The sequence below is a fragment of the Sinohyriopsis cumingii genome, chromosome 3 (assembly GCF_028554795.1).
Source record: "Sinohyriopsis cumingii isolate HCF-2022 chromosome 3, ASM2855479v2, whole genome shotgun sequence".
Lineage (NCBI taxonomy): Eukaryota > Metazoa > Mollusca > Bivalvia > Unionida > Unionidae > Sinohyriopsis > Sinohyriopsis cumingii.
In genome coordinates this window covers 76,798,339-76,812,051 of record NC_142963.1, presented here as the reverse complement: position 1 = coordinate 76,812,051, position 13,713 = coordinate 76,798,339, and positions in this window count along the sequence as shown.

The window sequence follows — 13,713 nt, the reverse complement described above, 5'->3', positions numbered from 1 at the left end:
TTCTAAACTGATTGACACGTTTTAGTTTACAATATCATTGTTTGAAATGTCACACTCAGATACATTATAGTGGACAAGATTCCGTAACCGTGATTGAAACAGGCGGCCTCTAAGGAGCACTTGGGCATTGCTAATGGCATTCACTTGTTGGAGACTAAAGCTTTATTGCCTATGATTGTTTGTTTTATTGGTATGTATGTCATTGCCAATTCGTAACACTCCCATAGACCATTATTCTTATCGACTGTTTAATTGTTAACAGAATGCAAGTCAAGCATGAAATATTTTAGCATCTGGTTGTGCGCAAAATGATATTCAATATGTTTTAACAAGAACAATAACTTTATACATTTTGAAAAAATTCTCAGATTTCTAGAAATTTATATTGATTGTTAAATGCAATTCGATAGGCATATTACGACTATATTGCTTGAAACGTATTCGTAAAAAATGAAAGAAAGCTCAGCAGATGCAATTCTCCATACTTTTGTCCTGTCCAGTTTCAGTTTCTGTTCTGTATCTTGGGAATCCTGCAGTGATAGGAATACAACTAAACTATGCAAAGTATAACAGCGTGCTCTGATATTTGTAAATGTCGAGTGTACCAACATATATAGTTAACTCGTGCTTAACGAAAAAGTACGTAGACTTGAGCCAAGGCCTCTAAAAAAAACTGTAAGAGTATCTGTGGGATTGCTTCCCAATGCATGGATACCCTGTTATGTTTTAAGTACTATATATATATATATATATATATATATATATATATATATATATATATATATATATATATATATATATATATATATATATATATATATATATATATATATATATATATATATATGTATATATATATATATATATATATATATATATATATATATATATATATATATATATATATATATATATATGTGTATTGTTACGAGTCAAAAGCCAGTATTTTGAATTAAAGTCCAAAACGTATTCCTAAATGTCGTATCACAGGTATGAAAAAATAGAATGTTCCAAAAGAATTCCAATAATCTTGAATGTTATGATATAACACAATGATATAATTCAGAATGTCTTTGAATGAGTTCACAGTAATCCCAAAGAGTGTCTATTGGTCAGAAAGTCAATGACCACTTTAATAATTCCAATGAATATTTAAATAAAACATTTCTCTCAAATTCTGTCTGAGAGACGGCTAAAACAGGAATGACCAAGTCTAACTATAAACAAAACTGACACTGAACACTTGCTACATAAACATGTTGTTTACAGTTATAATCATGGAGAAAAGTTAACTCTGTAAATATTCTCTTTGCAACTTAAAATCATGGACAAAAGTTACGAACACAATATAAATTAAATACGCATAACAGTATGCATTTAACTCAAACGTATGCTTCTTTGTTGTTAGCTAAATTCACTTTTTAATATTGTTTCTTTAAAAGTGCTTTGCTTGCTTGCATGTTAAGTTCTGTGCTACGTGATTCGTCTCATTTGGTAACATTTTATGATGTGTTAGTTTGGCTTGCAAATCTTCTTTATGTCACGGCTTTGAATTTTGTGTAACGTCAGTAAAAAGGCGCCTTAAAGCTTATGTTTGATCATTGTTTTAATCACGCCGACTCTAAATATGTGTAGCCGTTTACTATCTTAATGGGATGACCTAATTCAGAACAAACATTTATAAAGGTTGTTGCCCGTCTTCTCATTTATATCTAACAAAGTAAAGACGAAACTAAGACAATGCAATTTATTTATGAATACTCTCGATTATGAGACTGAGATGATATGGAATCAAATATACATAAATTGATTTGTCAGTCGTTTAGATCAAACCACTTTCATTTGTATTTTCTGATACATTATACTCGGATGTGATTGCAGCTTATTGTATACCGTATATACCGACATTTAGGCAACGTTGTCTCTGATCGCTAGAGAATTTAAGTGACCTGAACATTAGCAAAAACAGAGAAAGATAGGAAGTAATAAAAACAAAAGGAGAATAAAAACTGGCACGTTTGAGATGGAGAAAGACACAGAAAGATAGCATTAATGGAAAGCTAAAATATGTTTTGAGTAAAGATATTTGAGTTGACAGACAAGAACAAATGCCATATTAATTGACAAAATCTAATAGGCAAATATGATAGATGAGGATATCGAAGAGGAATGGTCACACATTCATAAAAATTAGTAAGATAATTAAAACTATCACAAACTTGGATGTAATGTATCTTGTAGTACTGGTCGCCTTTCGAACTAGAAAGTTCAGCTAATGATCTCCAAAATGTGGAATAACTTTATGACTCATGGTGCACACATTCTTCAGCTGTTGTGTAAAAAGAAAATCACGTCAGCGGATTTTCAAAACTCCTTTAATATAAGACACAAGCTCAGTCTCGGTAATTAAAACCCATATTTACGATTGCACTGTATCTGCCTTATTGGATAAGAATAAGCAGTCTTATATTTTTCCTGTGACCATTTCGGTGTCTTATATTGTTAAGAGATAGCATCTAAACCAGTCTTAGTTATAAAAAAAGAAAAAAACTAAAACTAACCTTAAATCCCTAGTCTGTAGTATACATTGGTGTTCTTATGTTTTAATATGCAATGGCTGGCCACAAATTTTTTTTTTATTTACTTATTTACGTTTTTATTTTTATTGATTTTTATTTAATTATTTATTATTCATTTATTCTTATTTATTTATTTATTTATTTATTTGCTTTCTATATTACTATCTCGTGCAGTGAAATATTGTGCGAAATACATAATTTTCTATATATTCTAATTTGAGCCAAAATTATATAAATTATAATGTAGCTGCACACGACATACTTTGCAGTATCTTTTGTAAGGATTCTCACTACATTTTCAAAATACATGGTCCAAAATAATAACAAAATGTTGCAGTATCTGTTTTGAAATCTTGTTTAAATGAATGATACAAGTGACGCTTTGAAAACAAAATAAAACGGATTGATTTAAGAGAATTACGTAGAATGACGAAAAAGGCAAACGTGTACACTACCTATGTGATATGTAAATGATGTCCCTTTCTCGACTATCCTTTTAGGATGCTAATATACAGCCACGTGTCAGTATTAGCTTGCAAAGTCAACAGTGGAGCCATATACGCGTTGAATTTTAGAGATAGAAGTATGTGATTCGATTCGCATATTTTATATATAAACTGAGCATACACGTTCTCCTTTGTCGATTCGTTCGTTCAAGCCTGACTATGCTGCTTGAATGGAGGAATCATTAAATCAAATTGGTGCCAAGAAAGAGTTGGCATCACTTGAAATTACAGGGTATGCGAATATTTTGTGCACAATAAAATAAATCTCTGGAGAGAATTCACCATGCCTGTCGGTTGAATTACTTTCACAACTTTTAGCCATTCGTTTCGACCATGGGGTTCAAGTGTGTGTGTGTGTGTGTGTGTAAAATTCGTCGTGTAACTGAACTGATTCAACGACACTTCAGATGACGCGACATTTGCTAAAATGAATGGTACAGATCGAAGGTTTAATATGTAAGTGCACATGCAAATACTAAACACACACACACACACACACACACATATATATATATATATATATATATATATATATATATATATATATATATATATATATATATATATATATATATATATATATATATATATATATATATATATAATTTAAATATCCCAAATTCACACCACGTATAATTCATAACTTGTCAAATTATGCCAGTCATCTATTCGTCAACGTATAGACTATAAATTATACAGATAAAGACATAAAAATCATACCAAAGACTAGATACACATATCAATCAGCGATTATTTCATAGCTGGTATGTTCATAAAGAAGGAAAAAGCAATAACAGTTGAAAGAATGATTTAGTTTATAGATAGATTTAGGCTGACGATACAATCTATGAAACATACAGATCACATTATTGCTGAAACAATCTTCACGTAACCTAACGATTCAAAAGATGACAATCTGTACGTACACGATATCATGGAACTTTGCAGAGCGAAAACACTTGGAGATCAGTTTATCTATTACGAAAATAAAGATACACGGATGCTATCTGATATTTATATGTGTGAAAACAGTATAACTTGGTCCTGCGTATTTATTTCTGTGCCGCAGGATTTGAACTGTATTTAGTTTTTGGTTGTTGTTGTTGTTGTAGGGTTCAACGCCATTTTTCAGCACAAGATAGGCTATACATGGCGGCCAGTATAACTGGTGGAGGAAGAACCCTGGAAACTCCGGGAAGAACCACCGACCCAGGAGAAACTAATGGCAAGCTTTCTCACGTACCAACGTTAACCGAGCCTGAGACTCGAACCCACGTAGGCAGCGGTGAGATGGCAGTGATCGGGAACAGGGAGCGCTTTAGACCACTCGGGGCCCCAGTTTGTGGTTGTAAAGAATGCAATTGAAGCGGAGGGACTGTCCTAATCATCACTTTTTATTCTTTGCTGTATTTAGTTAGTGAACAGGTTTTCCTGTTTTCGATTTTTAACAAAATTCTTTTACAAGCTCTTTAGTTTTGTCTCTGTCTAAATTTTCTGTTTCCTGTACTTGAATCTGAAAGTCAGGTGACACGATCTCCGGCATTTTGATGTAAGAATGACATCACATAATCCTGCGTTCTGATTGGTAGAAATAAACCATGGCATGGCTCAAATATGTGACACGCGTTCTGACTGATGACGACTCAAATTCAGTTTCAATCCATGCCCTTTCTTTATAAAGTCGTGCGTTCGCCCATTTTGGAATTAATCAGAGAAGTGCTGGTAAAGGAAATAGGAAAAACTAGGTGAGCGTGGACAGAGAAGATGCTGGAGAGGAAACAAGAATTCCGCATTGAAGGACGGGGAAGCTTGGTGACTGCATCAGCATCAACAGTAACAGTAATGTCAGAAGCTAATCTGATCCAGCAAACGAAAGACTGGGAGATTAAAGCTTCCAAATGTAGGCGCTCAATGTCCGTCAGTAGATGCACAAACTACTTTTAGATGTGGGTTTGCTGCAAAACCTGACCCCAAATGTGCAGATGTCCTTGATATCATTAAAATCTACGATTCAGGACAACAGTCAACGTTACCTTTCAGAACCAGCCAGATCTCTCAAAAACATAATACTTCAATATTGCTTGTTGTGTATTTTTCTTTAGTGACTATATAATCTGTTATTTATTCCTGCTTCACAGTGTTCTGTCTTTATCATCTCTGATGGTATAAATGCGAGTCCTTTTTGATAAAATTTTTGTTGTGTATTGTCATGTTTATAAAGAGTGTAAGGGTTGTAGGTTTTAGTTTTGTTTATAGTGATCTGGTTTCTATATACCTCTCTTACTTTACAGTTTATCCGTACACTACAGGTTAGTAAGTGTAGGGCTGTGTCATTACCTATAAGTCACTGGTCAGTCACACAGTATTGTTGAGCAGGTTTGGGTGTTGGTCAGTAGATGTAGAAGTTGGAGAGTATTTATGAGTACTGGTCAGTCACTCTGCTTTTATCAGTAACTGTCTTCTAGTACTTATACAGACCGATGATGGTAAACATGTTAACTTTTTTCAACATTACATTTGCCCTTGTGCACAAACTGCCCCATCATGTTAATTCTATTGACATTTTAACATTACGTTTCCCTTTGTTGTCATGCTATTCTATCCTGTTAATCCGATGACAATGGTAACATTACGTTTCCCTTTGTTGTCATGCTATTCTATCCTGTTAATCCGATGACAATGGTAACATTACGTTTCCCTTTGTTGTCATGCTATTCTATCCTGTTAATCCGATGACAATGGTAACATTACGTTTCCCTTTGTATCCATACAATTCCCAATGTTAACCCTATTGTCATTTTAACGGTTAATTTGCCCGTACACGTGCATTTGTGTTCTGTGGATACATCTCTCGTTTAAAAAAAAAAAAATCCAGAAGAACACCTAGTCGAATGTTTGCAAGAACTGATATTAAGAAAGTCCATACTGAACTTGATTATTTATCCTCACAAAATATTTTTTAAAAGGATCATATCATGCTGGAACACAGAAGAACGTGCAAAATTATAGAGGATTGTTTAAACATACATCAAATGCACACAAAATAAGAGGTGTGTGTGTGTGTGTGTGTGTGTGTGTGTGAGTAAATGTGCTGATTAAAACAAAACAAAAAAAAAAAAAAACAAACAACCCCCCCCCAAAAAAAAAACCCAAAATACTCTATAATGTATTAATTTTCTAATAGATCAATATTCAGATACTGATCAAACTCTTGCCAGGGAAATGGATGTTTGAGGAAGGGTAAATTCAGAACATCTAATCACAGATTACCGATGGAAGTCAGGAGAAAATAAAACACATTGAAGAAATTATGTGCGCACTATTTTATTCAAATCATACTGGAGACCTGATTCATTAATTCTTTGAATGCTCACATTTCGATGCAACAACAAAAAAATGTGTGAAAATAACAGGTTCTTTTTAAAAAGGGTGAAAATAAATCAATTGTAAAGTACAGCTACCCATATGAATAGCATGGATCCGTCATGTGTCCGAAATTGTGCTAGTCTTATTTTTCCAGACTACTTGACCGATATATCAGACTAAAACATACTCAACGTACTTTCCAGACTACTTGACCGATATATCAGACTAAAACATACTCAACGTACATCACTTGTTAGGGTCAAGGAGAAAAGTTCGTCGCATATGACCGAGGCGGACACTCTAACGACTTAGACCACCGGAGCGGTCAAATAACAATTTTTAAGAGTTTTGCATAAAAGCGCTACATATAACAAGATAAGGTTTAATGATAATAGCCGTAGTTTTACCTTTCTATAGTTCTACAATGTAAGACATAGCATATGATTTATTTTTTTATGCTATGTCTTATTACCCAAATAACGGCCTTGTATAGCGTGCTCCGAGTCGGTTGACATCGGAATGAGTAGTCAAAGCTTCAGGAATAGCTCACACAAGTGGCAACCTATATTGACATTCTTCCACTAATTTATGTGTAATTAATATACGTACTGTGCTGTCTTTGTCCTGGAGGAATGAAAATATGACACTAGCAATTGGATGCATTTTCATGTTCAGTTGACATACATTTTGATTTATTGCAATGCGACGGTAGCCAAGGTATGCCGAAGTATGTTTAATGAAGTTCATGTGGGGAATATATTTCTTTAACGAAACGAAACGTTGCTTATAGTTCTGATAGGATAAATATATTTTTATCCATTTCGTTAAAGAATAATATTGCAACTTAACCCGATATCGGCATTCCCGGCTTCCATCGCTACAACCAACTGAAATGTAGGCCAACGAAACTTGAAAAACAGGTTTCAATATCTTTTGTGAGAATTTTAATTTATTAGAAAAAACACACCAGGATAAGCGAAGTCTGACAAAAGCATTATAACTTTACTCTGTAGAAAAGCGTCGTTCTTGGTTACCATTTGTGTGTGATTTTCCTGAAAATTTGACTTTCGTTACACTGTTAGTCGACATCAAAACACGCTATAAGGCGTCGTTAGTTAGGCCGTAAGACCCATGACCCCACAGAACAAAAATATGGGGTGATGTGTCTTGCGTTGCAGGACTTACCTATCTAATGCGATGGATGAGCCTTCATCATGTTATCGATTGTTCCGCAGCTTTGTAACAAGATAACCGGGTGGGATATCTCGGATTAACAACAGAACACGTTTTGACTACACAGATATATGGTTTAATATGGCGATTTATATGAGTAGTGGATTATGAAGATGTGTGCGTATTTATAATCCAAATATTGGATCTATTTAACATAAAAAACGCACAGTTTCAAAGATGGAAAAAATATACAAATTAATTTAGTTCAGTAACCCTAAAATACAGGATAAATGATTTCACAAATGATTCAATAATGAAAAGATGAATATAGTTCACTCAAATAATAAACAATGTAAGCGTTTACACATAGTAAAAAAAATGTATTCGCTCAGGTAGCGAAATTATGTCACTAAACAAGAACGGATATACAATCTATCCTTCCAGTCCTGAATAATACACTGGGTCTTACTAACCCAAAATTAGCATACAGCTAAAAATACATGTGTGGAGATGCACTCCGTCACCCGTGCACCTTATCCGCTCCACAGCTCCTCTGAATCAATTTCACAACCAATATAGACTCCGGACCCTCGGAATACTATGATCACTTGAAACATTAGACCCTCCGGACACTTGAAATATTAGACCCTCCGGACCCCCTGGTCCTTTGACGGCTCTACAGCTGGGTCACCTTAGTCCCTCTGGACACTCCGGACGCTAGATATTAGACGCTCCGGCACCTTAAACGCTCCGGACACACGGACGTTTCTACCCTCTGACAACACCGGACACCCCGGATATTCCTACCATCAAAAACTCACTCACTCAGCTGAAAATATACCCGATACAGTGTACTAAACAGACATAACGTAAGGACGTTATACATGGTAAGTTAAAAAGATTATATTATTATGGCAATTACAAAACAGAGGTTCAATAGTAAACCTAACCCTGCTTGATAAGACAATAGTAAACAATTCTTTTAAAAAATGTAGCTTTACATTACCAATATAAGTCCTGCACTACGTCGCAACAAGAATAAAAAATGCACGCATTATGGTATGTAAAGAAAACTATAACAAACATGCAAAGGCAAATATGGTAATACACTAGTTATCACTTAAAACCCAAAAATAACCTACCCCTACAGCTGGAGTTGTGCGAATCCTTTAAGCAGGCCGCTTGCTGACAAAACCATTAGTATTGTAAAGGTCCTTTACATGTAGTAACGTATTTATACCTTTAGAATTTTCGTTATTCTTTATCAAAGGCACCTTGCACGTGTGGCACAGGACGAATCGTACTCACGATTTCGAAATACATAGACCATATTATAATCACCCTCGGGCATCGTTGTACAGAGAAAAAGAAACGAAACCCGAGTACATGTATTTAATTAACAACATTTACACAATTCCGTGACAAGCTTTTCGCACCCTGAAAGGAGCTTGCAGTGTACCAGTGATTGAAAAGCTCTGACCTTCAATGTGATGTACCGGCGCTTTATGCGACCGCAGATCTGGGTCTATGCCGTTTGCAGTTGGGCCCGACACTTAAACGAGTTTATTTTATACCGCTCCCACACTTGACATAAAAATGGAAATGAGTAGCATTCTCTTGTAGGAATCAGTTTCATCAAGTTCCATCAACTTCTTCATTCCCCTGTAAATAACTGTCAAAAGAATGCTCTCATTCCCATGCAAAGTCCCTATCGAGAGCTTGTCACAAGGTCCGTCTACAAACAATTCGAATGTTATCAACTGGACCTCGGATATAAACTTTCCTTGTTTTTCAGATGGTGAAATCTTACGTGATGCAAACCATAACAAACTACACAAAAACTGCAAATCAGATATATGGGTCTACTGTCCCATGCGTCTAAGAACTCGTGTTATTAACAATGATAATAGCGAAAAATGAGTTACAAACGCTTCGTTAAAAATACTCCCAATAAAACTTACATTCATGCGCATTTCACCTACTACAAATGACATTCGGTTTATGTGACGTTTGTATCGGAAATACTGCAATATTAAGCTTTTTTTTACTTATGTTTTGTGATTTTATTAATTTATCTGAAAATTCATTGGTATATAACAAAAATATCAATATTGTAGTAATTCATAAGATACCTGACCTTCTTCAAACAAGTACCAAAGCAAACGTCAACGTGTCTATTTATTCAGAGTGAGCATAATTTCCAATAAATGTGCGCAAGAAAAATTAAACGATGGTCAAATTTCAAAATATAGGTGAAAGTACGTGTGTGTATGTCTGCGTGTGTGATTTTTTGCAGGGGTGGGGGTCCGGGCTTTCCGGAATCGGATTCTGTATATATACGGTTAGTATCTATCATCGATATTCATGACCTAGTTGATGTTTTATTCATCCCCATTTAATCTGATATGCTTCATCTGGCCTCCTGATTACCTAAATACCCATCCAGTTTTAAACAAATGTCCGGAAATTGCTTCAGACTGAAAGTGGTTATGTCGCCCGACGGATGGTCAAATTGCACAACTGTGTTCAATCAATCAATATCACTGAACATTTAGAATTAGACGATGAAGTTTAACAGGATCACTCTCTATGAAGATGTACGACTAGACATTTTGAAACAGGCTTGCGCATATGTTTCTTCACAAATCTTAATTCAGGTATGACATAAAATTAAGAAGGTTTTACGTGTCTAACAAGTCTCAATTTTAAAAAATCTCAAGACAGAGCAGTTCTGAATTGGATTGACCAGTCGCAAGAGCATAAACGAGACCGCCTTCTCATAACTTCTTTACCGGCGCATAAATCGAATCCAATGCAAACAAGATAGACCCTAATCTGCCGTTGCAAAATGAGCCAGGAGATCAGGGTCTATGTTATTTGTTTTACTGTTTACCCATAACAAATTGATTGACCCAGATCTGCCAGCGCATTATGCGATTATCAACGAATACAGACAGTACTCTTTTGTTGACTCGTTATGGAGTCTCTGCATGCTCAGTCAAATTTCGTTAAAAAAATTGCCCGAGAAATTCTAAAGTTAATGGGATATATTTGCAATGTTATTTGTATCTGTGTGTCACTAACGTATTTTGTAGGTAGTAAATGTTACTTTTTTCACCGACTCCTGTACAATGCCAAAGATCTACGTTATTCATGCGCGTGTTGTTGTTTTTCTCTCTAACTGATCGATATTTACATTTTTGATGCGCAAATGTCCATTACATTGGAGTGATTTGCATTGCCCGGGAGATTCGATCGATGCCACTGAGTCTTCACAAGAATAACTTAATAAGAGAGATTTTAATCTGGAATTTTTACAAGTTTGATCCTTCTCGTGCAGTGTGGTTGCCACCACTGCTGTCACTACTGTCGCAGTTAGTTCAAAGCTGTTACTTTATTCGCATCCTCCAATATTCGCTGCGCTGTTGATCTACGCGATCTTGTAAAGGTTGCGGCATCGACACATGTGAAAGCTTTCGTTACAGGTAGGAATTGATTTTATTTATTTATGTACATATTTATTTATTTTTAATATTCCCATGCTGCGTTCAACAGTATTTAATTTATTCAATATCGTATTTAAGTCAGCTGTCACCGTTAGTTTCAACAGAGAACAAATTTACCATCCAGGCTCCGGGTCCAGAGAATACTTGCATTTCATATGGCAGTAGTACCATTGTGGTTGTCAAACAAGAAAATAAAGTCTCTCTTTGTAATATGGATGACGAGATTTTGTGTGATGTGCGTATTTACTCAGTATTGCTGTAGAATGGTATCTGCTTTTTTCATATCATTTCTAATGGCATATATTGAAACCCGATTTTATGAGTGCACATTTTAGAGCGTCGTATTGGATTAGAAGGTTTACGCACATTCTTTTGCTTATTTAATGTTCTTTAATGTATTGTTTTTATAAGATTGTAACAATCCACAAGAGAGCATATGGTCATCGGCCGTATGTATGTATGTATGTATGTATGTATGTATGCATGCATGTGTATGCAAGATACATCAGTACAAGTCTGACTTCATAATTACAAGCAAAATCTACATGTCATTGGGCCTTTTGTAGAGCCCGAACCTTTAAGGGAGGATTGTAACTCATCTGCATGCTAGTCCGCGTCTGCTCTGAGCTATCCCATCCTGTTTTAAATGTTTTGACAGTTATAGGGTGCGAAAGGTCATACGGTAACTCGGATTAGTTTGCATGCCTGATGTACAACAACAGACTCAAGAAAGAATCTAATTATCATAATACGACATTTATGCAACCTATTTATCCAACCTATTTATAGCAATTTTTATGCAACCCATTTATCTAACTTTTATGCAACCTGTTTATGCAACTTATTTATGCAACTTGTAAGCAACACCCTTATCGAACCAATTTGTCTAACTTTCATGCAACCTATTTATCTAACCTATTTATCCAACTTCTATGCAACCTAACTTGTATGCAAACCAATTTATGCAACTTGTAGGTAACATATTTATCCAACTTATATGTCTAACTTTATGCAACCTATTTATCCAACCTATTTATCCAGCTTCTATGTAACCTAGTTATCCAACCTATTTATCGAACTTTTAGTGAACCATTTATCCAACTTGTATGCAATCTATTTATGCAACTTGTGTGCAACATATTTATCCAACCTGTATGTCTAACTTTGTGCAGCCTATTTATCAAACTTATTTATCCAACTTCTATGCAACCTATTTATCCAACCTATTTATTAAACTTTTATGCAACACATTTATCTTACTCTTATGCAACCCACTTATGCAACTTGTGTGCAACACATTTATCCATCCTATATGTCTAACTTTATGCAACCTATTTATCTAACCTATTTATCCAACTTCTATGCAACCTATTTATCCAACCTATTTATCGAATTTTTATTCAACCCATTTATCTAACTTTTATGCAACCTATTTTTGCAACTTGTGTGCAACATATTTATCAAACCTCTTTGTCTAAGTTTTATACAACCTATTTATCTAACCTAATTATCCAACTTTTATGCCACCTAGAATGTTTCTAAACTATTTTCCAACATGCATGCAACCTATTTATCCACCATATTTATCAACTTGAATGCAGCCTATTTATCCAACTGTTATGTAACTTATTTATCCAAGAACAGCTGGTCTTTTAGTTGCTATGCAAAACGAACTATTCAGCAGTTTTGAAACAAAATTCGTTCTCAGTGGAAACAGACCAAATTGTTGAAAATTCGTGTAAATTACGAGAGTTATATTACAGCGAGGCTACAAGTCAAAGTCCTCCGGAATTTATTTCCTACTGCTAAAGTCTGTTTTGTTTAGAGTTTAGAAAACGATGTTCATGTTCGGGCTCGTACTTAATCTAAGGTTAGGTTGTCTGATTGGCTAATGGTTCGATCAGGCGTCAAAAGTTTATGTTAAAACTGAGTTCGTGGATTATAATTTTGTATAACCATATAACCTGGCGTAAGGTTACTGAAACTTACTCTCCTTGGATGATAATGAAACCTTGCTCAAGGGCATATTTTGATTTGTGTTGGATATGTCCTAGCTCTATTTGTCGGCGGTATTTCTAATCGCAGTCCTTGACACAGTCTGACTAAAATCGAGCTCTCAGACATAACCACAGACGTATAAGCAAATCTTGATTTTAATCAGATTGTCTGTAACGCAGACAGGGTTTCCTTAGGTTTAAAACTCGCTTTTAATCATTGGGTTATTTCAGTGGGAAATTTTAAGACAAGGAGTCGTATGCATAGATTATATTCTGTTTTAGTACACCCATGATAACAGTTCAATTATTTATGGAACTAACGATGACACAGAGGGCTGTAGTGGAAATCCACTTTTAATCTGACACATTTGCCTTGACCATAAGGGGTGCATTTTATACCAAAACATTTTGAAGAAAGACTACTATTAAGTCGTCCTGTCCGTCTTTACGTCTGACCGTCCGTTCATAAAATAAGCGCATTCCTCCTACACCGATGAATATGATTGAAACTTTGGGATATGATCGGGGATATAATATATAGATGTGTACATTTTTTTTAATTTGTATTTTACCCTTAATGGTGGGA